At 39.5% G+C, this 12730-nt stretch overlaps 1 pseudogene across 1 annotated transcript; it reads right to left on the bottom strand.

The window, feature by feature from the left end:
* Positions 1-10500: 10500 nt before the first annotated feature.
* LOC114258748 (hydroquinone glucosyltransferase pseudogene) lies at positions 10501-12154 on the bottom strand (annotated as a pseudogene). The gene has a single exon (XR_014362215.1). The product of XR_014362215.1 is annotated as a hydroquinone glucosyltransferase pseudogene (transcript).
* Positions 12155-12730: the final 576 nt, after the last annotated feature.

Below are 12730 nucleotides of genomic sequence, written 5' to 3'. Positions count from 1 at the left end.
GGTTTACACCTGAGCTTGTAGCGTCTGAGGAACGCCATTTTCTGGAGTTTGAGAAAAAGTTGAGGCATGGCCTCAAGATGAGACTTGGGTGTTCTATGACCCAGGATTATGGGCGCCTTGTGGATGCTGCGGCCCATATGGAGAGCATGATGTAGGAGGAGGAGGAGAGGCAGAGGGGCTCCAAGAGGAGCCAGGATGGTCAGGGTGATGGCAGGAGACAGAGGGGTTCTAACCCTCAGCAGTCTCAGGGTGGTTTTGCTAGGTCAACCTTTCCAGTGCCGAGTGCAGGCCCTGGGAAAGGCAGTCAGGGAGACATCACCTGTTACAAGTGTGGTCAGTTAGGCCACAAGTCTCCAGCTTGCCCGTAAAAGGGCGGAGGGCAGAGAGCAACTTCATCTTCGGCTTGACCTCAGAGCTAGAGTCAGGGCAGAGGCCAGCCGCGCTCTTGTTACCAGTGTGGTCAGACGGGGCACCTGAAGAGGTTTTGCCCGCAGTTGAGTGGCACTTCTGGTGCATCTAGGCAGAGGTAAAGTTTTCAGCCAGCTCAGTCAGTTCAGGCCTCGAGGGCCAATCAGGGAGCTTCGTTGTCCCAGTCTGTGTAACAGTCCTTTGCTCCGAGAGGTGAGCAGGTAGATCAAGGGCCTTCTGGGCATGTGTATGCTGTTACCGCGCAGGATCTTGTACCGGCTCCATCTGTTGGGAGAGGTACCTTTGTATTTTGCAACTCGGTTGCCAATGTGTTAATTGATACGGATGCATCTCATTCCTTTATATTTGCTGCATTTGCATCTATTTTGGGGTTGGAGTTGGCACAGTTAGCATCTCCTATATGTGTTGTATCGCCTCTTGGGGGTGAATTGATTTTGAAACAGGGGTGTCGAGGCTGCGATATAGAGGTCGCCGACCGCCGACTTCCATTTCCTTTTGTAGTTATGCCTACATCGGGTTTTGATGTGATTTTGGGTATGGACTGGCTATCGTCATACCGGGCTGTTATTGATTGCTATCGCCAGAGGGTCACAGTATGTACCTTGGGCGGGGATTGTTTCCATTTCTTGGGGGATCGGGTTGGTAGTATGTTGCCACCGGTGTATGATCCGCGAGGGCGGAGTGAGCTTAGTGGTCTTCTCGCTAGCCTTATGAGTAGTGAGTGTGATGAGACCAGGATTGAGTTGCCGAGAGTGGTTTGTGAGTACTCGGACGTCTTTCCCGAGGACCTTGTTAGTTTGCCACCTCATCGAGAGATAGAGTTCTTTATTGACTTAGTGCCCGGCACGACGTCGATTTCTATGGCACCTTACCGTTTTGCCCCAGCCGAGTTGAGTGAATCGAAGCTTCAGCTCCAAGAGTTGTTAGATAAGGATTTTGTTCACCCTAGTGTTTCGTTGTGGGGAGCACCGGCCCTCTTTGCTAAAAAGAAAGATGGTGCCTTGAGACTTTGTATCGATTACCGGAAGTTAAATCGGGCTACGGTTAAGAATAAGTGCCCTATGCCCTGTATAGATGATTTGTTTGACCAGTTGAAGGGTTCCCATTGTTTCTCTAAGATAGACTTGAGATCGGGTTACCACCAGTTGAGGGTCAGGGAGGAGGATATTCTGAAGACGGCATTCCGTACGCAGTATGGCCACTATGAGTTTCTGGTGATGCCATTTGGGCTCACTAATGCACCGACAGTGTTTATGGATTTGATGAACCGGATATTCTGGGAATTCTTAGATCATTTTGTAGTCGTTTTGTGGACGACATTCTGATTTATTCACCTTCTGAGGAGGAGCATGAGGAACACTTGAGAGTGGTGCTCGTGTTGCTTAGAGCCCATAGGCTGTATGCCAAGTTTAGAAAGTGTGAGTTCTGACTAGGGGAGGTCAAGTTCTTAGGCCATGTGGTTTCCGAGGAAGGGGTGTCTATTGATACATCCAAGATAGAGGCAGTGTAGGAGTGGGCACAGCCTAAGAGTGTTTGTGAGATCCGCAGTTTTCTAGGATTAGCTGGGTATTACCGCCGGTTTGTGAAAGAGTTCTTCAGGTTAGCTTCACCGTTGACTAGACTGACACGGAAAGGGGTCAAGTTTGTATAGAGTGAGACTTGTGAAAAGTTGTTCCAAGAGTTGAAGGTTAGATTAACCACCACTCCGATTTTGATTATTCCGGAGAGAGGTTTGGGTTATGCAGTTTATTGTGATGCCTCACGAGAGGGTTTAGGTTGTATGTTGATGCAAGAGGGGAAAGTGGTAGCTTATGGCTCACGTCAGTTGAAAATACACGAGAAGAATTACCCTACACATGACCTAGAATTAGCAGCTGTGATCTTTGCTTTAAAGATTTGGAGGCACTACCTTTATGGTGAAAGGTTCGAGGTATTCTCGGACCATAAGAGTTTGAAGTATCTGTATACACAGAGAGACTTAAATTTAAGGCAGAGAAGATGGATGGAGTTCATTGGGGATTATGACTTTGAGTTGCACTATCACCCGAGAAAGGCCAATGTTGTGGCCGATGCCCTTAGTAGGAAATCCATTAGTGATATAGCTTGTATAGCCATCCGGGAGTGGGAAATATTGGGTGCACCTGGCGAGTTTGATTTGCTTTTGGGCGAATCCGTTGAGGTTGCGGCCTTGTTTTCTGTTGTTGCGCTGCCTATGCTTGTGAATCGAGTGTTAGAGGCACAGAGAGGTAACCTCGAGGTAGAATCCCTCCGAGAGAAGATCTCCAGTGGGAAGGTTGAGAAGGGTCTGTCTGTGTATCCCGACCTGAGTGTGAGATACCGAGACTGTTTGTTTGTACCGGAGTTTTGCCAAGAGGAAGTACTCCGAGAGTTTCACCATTCACGCCTTGCAGCGCATCCAGAAGGCACCAAGATGTATCGTGATTTGGGTCACCAATTTTGGTAGCAGGATATAAAGAGAGATGTGGCAGTTTTCATATCGAAGTGCCTTACTTGTTAACAAGTGACGGCCGAGCATCAGAGGCCAGCGAGTTTGTTACAACCCTTGCCTATAGCCGAGTGGAAGTGGGAGCATGTCACTATGGACTTCGTTGTAGGTCTTCCGAGGACTCAGTGGGGTAGTGATGCTATTTGGGTGGTAGTAGACCGGTTGACTAAGTCGGCGCACTTTATCCCTATGCGCGTAAGAGATTCGGTAGATCATATTGCCGACTTGTATATTCGGGACATAGTGAGGTTGCACGGGGTCCCAGTGTCGGTCGTCTCAGATAGAGATCCTCGTTTTACTGTCAGGTTGTGGTAGAGTTTGCAGAGTGCCTTGGGTACTAGATTGACCTTTAGCACGGCTTATCATCCTCAGACTGACGGGCAGTCCGAGCGTACTATTCAGATCCTTGAGGATATGCTTCGAGGTTGCGTCCTTGACTTTAGTGGGACGTGGAAGAGGCACTTGCCCTTGGTAGAGTTTACCTACAACAACAGTTTTCAGTCGAGTATCGGTATGGCACCGTTTGAGGCCTTGTATGGCCGACCGTGTAGGTCTCCGGTTTGTTGGGCTGAGGTGGGTGATGCACCTTTGTTGGGCCCAAAGTTGGTGAGGGAAACGACAGAGAAAGTTGAGCTTATCCGTAGAAGGCTTGTTACAGCACAGAGTCGCCAAAAGAGTTATGCCGATCAAAGGAGGAGGCCTTTGGCATTTGAGACGGGTGATCATGTTTTTCTGAAAATATCACCTAGGCGAGGTTTGATGAGATTTAGGAAGAGTGGGAAGTTCTCCCCTCGGTTTATTGGCCCTTTTGAGATTCTCGAGAGGATTGGTGAGGTTACCTATCGTTTGGCTTTGCCGCCGCAGTTGTCCGGGATGCATGACGTGTTTCATGTTAGTATGCTTCGGAAGTATAAGCCAGATCCGTCCCATGTGCTGGATTGGACCGATTTGGAGGTTGACGAGGATATCTCGTATGAAGAGAGACCGGTTCAGGTCTTGGATAGGCGGGATCAAGTCTTGCGAGGCAAGACCATTCCCTTGGTAAAAGTTTTGTGGAAACATCACAGAGTAGAAGAAGCCACTTGGGAACGTGAGGTGGATGTCCGTGAGAAATATCCAGACTTGTTTGTAAATGTTTAACCATGTATTGGGATTTTGTAATATTGATGAACTTTAAGGGCATTAATCATGTCTTGAGTTGTAAAACATTGCATATGTTTTGGTTTATGGAAGTATTTTGGAACTTGCCTTATAATGGAAGTTTAATGTACCATTGCATATGTTGAATGTATTGTAGAAAAGGAAATATATCATGAATATTGAATATGATATAAAATTGTTAAATTGTGTTGAAATTGTTAAATTTCAAGGGAAAACATGCTTATAATGCATATTGAGTATATATTGTGATTTGCCACTTGAAAGGAGATGGAATGACCGGTAATGGGTCAAGTTGTTGTATATTGAGTTGTAATACTGTTGAGAATTGAGAAAATCATGTTTTTGAAAAACTTGTACTTAATTTCGGGGATGAAATTCTATAAGGGGGAGGTTATAGCGATCCCGGTTTCCCTTCCTTTGACTGTTGTATTTCGGACATAGGTTCCGTGGAGTTGGTGGTTGTATATCTTGTTGTTATCCTTTAATTCCATGTGTTTGAGTTTTAGGATGTATTGGGCGGGTTTCGAACAGGTTGGTTGAGCTTTTTTCCTATTCCTTGTTGCCCAGAATTTTGATAATATGCTCGAGCAGGTCCCTTTGCGCTCGAGCGGAGTTTACACACTCTCAGCATGTCGTGCCTCTGCAAAACTTCTGCAGGTGGGTTTTTCACACTCGAGCGGATTTCCTTACGCTTGAGCGGGTTGCACTCAAGCGGGCCTCTTGGCGCTCGAGCGGGTGTTCAATGTTTGTAAAAGTACTGGAGGTGTGTAATCTACGCTCAAGCAGCTTTCCCTTTGCGCTCGAGCGGGCATCTTTGAGCTCGAGCGGGTCCAGTTTTTGTGCTTGACGCTCGAGCGTCCTATTCTCCGCTCGAGCGGGTCATACGTATATCAGATATCAACTGGGTCTTTTTTGATCACTTTTCAACTCCACTCTCTCTTTTACTTTTCCGAAAAGCCATTTTTGAGAACTTCTCTCACTACTTTCTTCCTTTTCTCTTAGTATTGATCTAGTATGAGTGATTCTCTACCCTTGAACCTTTGTAAAAAGTGTGTTGATCGTTAAGGGTTACATTTTGATCCGAAAATCTTGGGATTTGGAGCACTTTGGGTTTTCATCATCTTCCTCGTTGAGCTCCGAAATTTGAGGTAGAGATTCCTACTCATCTTTATGGGTTTCAACCTAAATGTTGGGCTTTTGTATAAATGGTTTGGTTTTGGCTGTTAGGGTTTGAGATGTGTAATGTTGGAAAGGGGTTTTGTTTATTTGGCTCATATATATGTGTTTTGGGTCAAAAAAAAAGGGGGATTATTGCGATTGTTGATGATATTTGGACCTTCGGGTTAATATTGAGAAAAATGGGGAAAATGCCACGTTTGGGCATATTTGGATCATTAGTATAATTAATGACAACTATTATGAAATTGTGAAATTGAGTTAGAAATAATGGAATTGACTCATTATGAGATAAAATGGTGGAGTTGGATTTATTAATCACTCACTTTGTAAATATTGAGATTGTTTATCTGTTGAGGTATTTATTATCTGTTTAGAAATAACTGCTTTAGGCTATCGATGGAGGATAGTCTTGATTGTTGTAGACAATGCATGATAATTAGGCAAACTAAAACTAATCAATAGAATATGTCATTGAATATGACGGTTGGAATAATACATCAAATTTATGTATTGGTTGATTATGTATATGAAATGTGTTTATATACATTGTATTGTGTGGGAGGAGATAGGGGATGTACTCCACGGTTTAGGAGAAGATAGGGGATGGACTCCTAAACCGGATATTATTTGGGAGAAGATAGGGGACGAACCCCATCGATACAGCAAATATGTGTATCGCTTGAATTATGGATACAGCAAATCCGTATATCATTTGTGAAGTATGGAAGTGTTTTGTATGTTATTGATACAGCAAATCCGTGTATCATTTGTGAAGTATGGAAGTGTTTGAGATGAGTTATTCTCTCATTTGAATTGTTAAAATGAAAGTACTATTGATATGAGATATAATCTCATTTAAAGTATATGGTCAGGTTTTGAGCCAGGATTATAAAATGGAAAATGGAATGAAACATAGATACATTTGTCATGTAATTGAAATGGGTTATGAATTGATTTATGTGAGTTTAACATTTATCAAATGCTCATGTTTTAGTTATTGCTCATATCATGTTTAGTATATCTCTACTGGGCGTTGGCTCACCCTATATGGGACATCATTTTCAAGTACAAGTAGCATGCCACCTCCAAGGACGTACCTTGGGAGGCTTGAGGCTGTTTGACCTTATTCTGTCATTCTTTTTGGTTGTATTACATGTATATCAAGCTATGGGCTTATTTTGTGTAGAGTTAGTACTCTCTTTTTGTAACTAAGTGTTGACTTGGAAAGTTGTAAGCCTATAGGGCGTTTACTTTTATTGTCAACATGTAATACATTTTGTAATGAATACTCTGATGAAATGTAATTATACTTTATTCTCTTATGTTTAAGCATGTCAAAAATGTATGATAAATAGGTTTATTTTGAGGGCGTTACACTATACATTCTTATTCTCATACTTATTCTGATCCATTGCGTAGATTGCACGATTATATATAAGATCCAAGCATGTAACTCACACAATCACATTAAGATTCACTAACTCTAGTAATCTTTGTAACCACTAACACATTAACGTACTACTAATATCCCTTAACACACCATTATGCATCATTACATGCATACCATTATCCTCCTCAATTAGCATAACTAAATATAGAAAAATGCATAACTTCTAAAATATTAAAACACAAGTTTATTTTTCAACAAAATACAAGACCTTGGCCTTCATTTGTATCATGAAACTCAAGTGACCGTCTATCCACTTCTAAACTGCACATATGGGTTTCGTACATGAAGATTGTGTTGTTAAATCTAGGGAATTACAGGATATAGATTATTGCCAGGGTTATTTGTATCTTGAACATGAATATGCAGGATTGGGTACAATATATGAATAGGATAGCAAGCTACTAGGAGGCCGAAAACTCCAGAATTCCAGAGAGGCGAGCAAATGGTTCGGCCCCAAAAAGGGGAGAAAACAAAGCACTGTTGCTAGGTAATGTGCTCTTCCAATTTGATGTTTATATGGGGTAATTCCATTTACGCATAAAAAAAAAAAATTAGTATACACCATTTATATTCTTTGGGTATAAATTTTTGAATAAAAGTTAAATTTTCGAATATAAATTTATAAATAAAAAACAATTGTTCACACAAACAATTTAACGGAATATATATTTAAACAATTTATGTTTGTTCATTAGTTTATATCTAAACATTTCTCTTTTATTCAAAAGTTTATATCCGAACAAAATAAATAGTGTGTACTGAAATTTTTTGTGATATGTGAATAGAATTTCCCTTTTATTAATTGAAATCGTGGTATTTATTATCTTTTTGTCTCATTTTAAGAAACAATATAGAGACACCCATTGAACTTTGATCTTTTCCATTCTATGTATTCAATGTAAGATTTTCGGTACAAATCTAATTACTATAAAATACCAATAAAATGAGTAAATTAGTGATAAATCTAAAAGATATTTTTTTGTTGGTGAGATGTTCACCCTTTGTAAATAGTTTGGTGAGAATTCATTTTATTTATTTTGAAGGACATTTTATTTCCAATTTAACCCTTATCTGTTGACTTTTTTTATTTATCTTTTGACTTTTGTTGACTATCTGTTCAAAAAAATTTCCTATCTTTTAAATTTTTTTCCTATTTGTTCAATTTTTCCCCCTATATATTCACTTTTTTTTTACCCTATTTGTTTAAGTTTTTAATCTTTTCAATTCAAATATCCTATATCTGTTTAAATATTTTGTCCAAATAAAATAATCTATGTCCAAATTTATTATCTGTTCAAATATCTAACCAAATTTGATTATCTGTTCAAATCTTTCTTCTCTCTCTTGATTTGTTGCAATTTCTTTCATCATCAACAAACAATAACAAAAAAATCAGCAACAACAACAACTACAAAAAATAAAGAGATAAAGAAGATAAACATTACTAACCAATCGCGTTAACACTACTAAGAAAATGAGCGAGAACAGACTGATTAACCAAAATTGACTACAAACCGATCAAAAACTCAAAATTTTTTGAACTTTTTTTTTTTGATAGATTACGAACATATATAAACATAAATCACCGAGTCCTAGGTATTTGGAAAAATGGGCAAAAACCTAAAACCTCAACTTCTCTCTCAAAGTTGGAATATTTAACGAAGATTCAAAGCAAAATCAATAGATATATAGATGTGAATAAGATAGATATATATCTACCTTTGAGGCCAAAAATAAAGAGAATCAGGGTTTTCTACAAAATTAAAATGGTAATCGAATTCGAACCCTAGTTTTTTTCTCTTCTTCGATTACAAAAAAATATGATGAGAGAGAGTATCTTTATGTTGGAAGTCGTGTGTTGTTCAATGAACCTTCAATAATCCTCTTCTAGAAGAAGCTGTGAGAAGGCATCGGCGGTGGTGGTGGTGGGGACTTTCGCCTAGCTCTACCACAAACCAAACCAGTTCTCAAATCGATTATCTCAAAAGGCCATGTTATAGGGTTGAAGGGCGATAGCTCGTCTTCTTCTTGTAGCCGATTTCACCTCTGCGAAGTGAACACCCTCCGATTGTTGGCACGATGGTGAGTTAAGAACTCATAAGACCAAGCTTCGGCCACTGTACGACTTTTTAACAAAAAATCGGCAATAAACTCTCTCATATCTCTATTAGATTTTGGTTGACGGTGGTGTCCCTACCTCACAAACTCAGTTGTAAGGTTCTACAGCATCGTCACCGTTGTTGTTTTGGTACCAACGGTGAAGGCAAAGAGGAGTGAGAGAGAGATTTATTTGCCGATAAAAAAAAAGAGAAGAGAGAGAGAGGAGACGAGAGAAAGGCAGAGTTGTGGAGTCTGCGATTTTAGATCTGAGGCAATGATGGAGATGAGGTGGTGGTCATGTAAACGATAGAGCCGCTGGAGATAACGCTGAAGAAAAGGTGGAAAATGAGGGGATAACACTAGGGTTTCGTAAAAGGAGACAACAAGAGAGATGATGAGAGAGAGAGAGAGATGTGATTGAAATAGATGCATGCATGATCCAAATAAATATTGATGGGCATTTTGGTCATTTTATGATAGTTTGTCCTTATGGACATAATAAATTAGCGCTTAGATCTTTGGACAAGAAAAATCAAATATTGAATTTTTCGTTTGAGCGCCCAAATAAAAGTTTATAATTATTTTATTTAAAAAAAGATTATTACACTTAACATTGAATGATGTAATGGAACCTCTCTATCATAAATATGCAATGGAAATAATTAGGGTAAATTATACTGATGCCCCCTGAGGTTTGGTCCTATTGCATCCTACCCTTAACGTTATAGAAATTATATTCTGATCCATGTGATTAATAGTCTCATTTCACAAACCCCTCTACTTATATAAAAGGCAACAATTCTTGGTAGAAAAACAGAAAAAATTACATTGAAAAAAAAAGTAAAACAAAGGAAAGAAAAAAATAACCAACTAGAGCTAGCCTAGTTGGCCACCATGCCTTCCTTAGGGCTTAGTCCCAAGGAGGTCATGGATTCAATTCCCCTTAGGAGGTTGAATTAAGGGAATGCAACCACTTAGATGCTTTGCCAATGGTGGGGAGATTTTCTCCCATAGGTGCACAACTAACAACTAACATTTACCGATCAAAAAAAAAAAAAAAGAAGAGGAAAGAAAAAAAGAAAAAAATAGAAGAAATAAAGCAAAGTAAGAAAAGAGCAAGTGCATGAATTCAATGTCTTTTTGATACCAATGTTAATTCCGTCTAAATAATTATAATGATAGGAGGTTAGTGTAATTTTCCAAATGTCAATGGGTAATATATATTAAACTAAAATCTCAGGAGGTGTAAGTGTAATTTATCCAAAGAATTATAATCCACCATTGACACAATACAAAATTAGATTATAAGGTAGTTTTTATGATTATAAATTTTTTGAATTTTTCTAAATTATTATTCTTATTTTTATTTCATTTTTAAATTATGAAGTTTATTAATTTAATTTATAAAATTTTTAGTTTCATTTTAATTTCGGGGTAAAATTATCCCAATGCATTGCATATGTCACAACATATTTTTTTAAATAATTGTATATGAACTTCAACATAAATAATTTAACTAAAATTATTACACAAATTTATTTACGTCACATTTGTAGAACAAAATAATAAGGTTACACATAATAAAATCATATGGGATAGCCAACAAAATGAAAACTAAAAATCAAGACAAACAAGAAAAACAAAACGAAATGAACTAAACTGAGGAGATGATTGATTTCGTCTCAATTCTTCTTTTGATTTTTCCACTTAAATGTCAATTTCAAATAGTGATTTTGCAGAAGACCCATATTCATCACTCAAGATCAATCATTGGTCTCAATTCTTCTTTTGATTTGTCCACTTGGATGCCAATTCAGATAGTGATTTTCTAGAAGACCCTTCTTCATTCAAGACTTTTGCAGCAACATCCTTGAATCTCTTCATTCTCTGGCGAACCTCCTTCCCATTTTCTCCTTCCATAAGACTTTTCACAACGTTTGCGATCTCTTCTCGCCTCACTAGCCCCGTCTCATCGCTTTTTGGTCTCAACGCCAAGTTCAAACCCTCTGTTAGCATCACTGCATTCATCTTTTGCTCCGCGTAAAGTGGCCAAGTGATGAGAGGCACACCATGGACGATACTCTCCAGAATTGAGTTCCACCCGCAGTGAGTCAAAAAACCACCGGTGGCACAGTGGCTTAGCACCTCGATCTGCGGTGCCCACGATGGCAGCACCAAGCCTCGCCCTTGTATCCTCTCTAAGAACCCTTTTGGCAAGAAACTAAAATGGTCGTCTTGGCTTTGTGCTTCGAAAAAGGCACCATTGGCAGACTTGTCATTAGGGCTTCTCACAACCCACAAAAATCTTTGGGCACTCAGTTCCAAACCCAATGCTAACTCATTGAGCTGATCATGAGAGAGAGTCCCACCGCTTCCAAATGATACAAACACTACTGACCCACTTGGCTGACACTCCAACCATTGCAAACACTCAGACCGTTCTAACCCATCACTCGAACCAGCTCTGATCAGCGGTCCAACTGCATAAACCGGAGGCTTTCCCAGTTCTTCAGCCTGCAAAGCTTTGATAGCTCCCTCTTCCAACTCCATGAAGCTATTCAGAATAATCCCATCAGCTGAACCGTATCGCTTTACGTTTTCAAGGAGCCCCTTGTACCCTTGTAGTGACCGGTCTTGAACTGGGTCCGGGAAATCTCTACCATGAACCGGTACACAACCGGGGAGTTGTACTGGTTCAGGTAGGTCTCTGTACTCCCCTATAACCGTCTCATCAAGCTTTGGCAAATGAACGGAAAATAGCAGTGCTATGGCGGGTGAAGGGAAGAACAAGTACTTTGATATACCGAATTCCTCGGCTATATTAAAGGCATCGAGGCCGAACAGATTGACTACCAGAGCCACCAACCGGGTGGTGGTGGTTAGTGAAGCTAGAGTGTGTCTAAGGGAGGGAAGAGAGAGAGTGACGGTGAGGACTACTTGGGATACAATATTGAGGTCCTTAGGTAAGTCCACAGGTGGAAGGAAGATGTGTTTGATGGTTTTGGGGAGGGTTTGGAGGACTGTTGTTTGGGCTGGTGGGGGTGGTCCGGCATTGGGGATGAGGATGGTGGCGGAGAGGTGATGGTGGTGGACGAGTTGCTTGGCTAATTCTATGAAAGGGAAGAGATTGCCCATACCTGGACCTGGTAGAAGAGCTACATGGGGTGTTTGATCCATATTTGGTTGCTGAGAAAATATGATGATTTGTGTTGTGTTTGTGTAGTTTTGTTGGTAAATTTTGTTGTGGGAGATAAGGATAGGTTGGTTCTATTTATAGAACAAAGAATTGTTTTGTCTGTTTGTTCATGTGGCGGCTTAAAGAAATTGAATTGGAGGCATAGACTTGTCAACCATCAAATCTATTCAAAAGTATGTGCGTGGTGTTGATTAAAATTTGATGCATTCTGAGCACTACTATATGGAATCTAGTTCATAATTCTAAGTGATTTATTTATTTATTTATTCTAAAATTATGGCATTGTTGTAAACTTATGGGAGGAGACCTTTAGGACTAGTGATTTAAGGACAAACGTAAGATTGATTTTGATAAATATTTACCAATCATCTAAGGTGGACCAATAAAAGATTGATTTTGTTAAGTTTGAAAGAATGATATATATTTTGGGTGATTATTAGATATTGCGGGAGTACGGTTACATGATATTTTATAATATTAGTATTAGTAAAAAAAAAGTGAGATATTATGATTTTGTATTGGTAATTGAGGAAAATAAAGGGGTATGATAAATGATGATTGGTAAATGAGTCTAGACACGTGGTATTCCGAAAGTATCTAATAATTTTCTTGTATTTTGAGAATTTTTATTTAAGTACAAAAATTATGTTCACTTTTTAAGCACAATAATGTGACAATTAATTAATATAAGGTAACATACTCTCTCTCA

Source organism: Camellia sinensis, chromosome 2 (genome assembly GCF_055761805.1).
Source record: "Camellia sinensis isolate YWXY chromosome 2, ASM5576180v1, whole genome shotgun sequence".
NCBI lineage: Eukaryota > Viridiplantae > Streptophyta > Magnoliopsida > Ericales > Theaceae > Camellia > Camellia sinensis.
The sequence above is the reverse complement of the archived record's forward strand: the minus strand, read 5'-3'. Positions and strand labels throughout refer to the sequence as shown.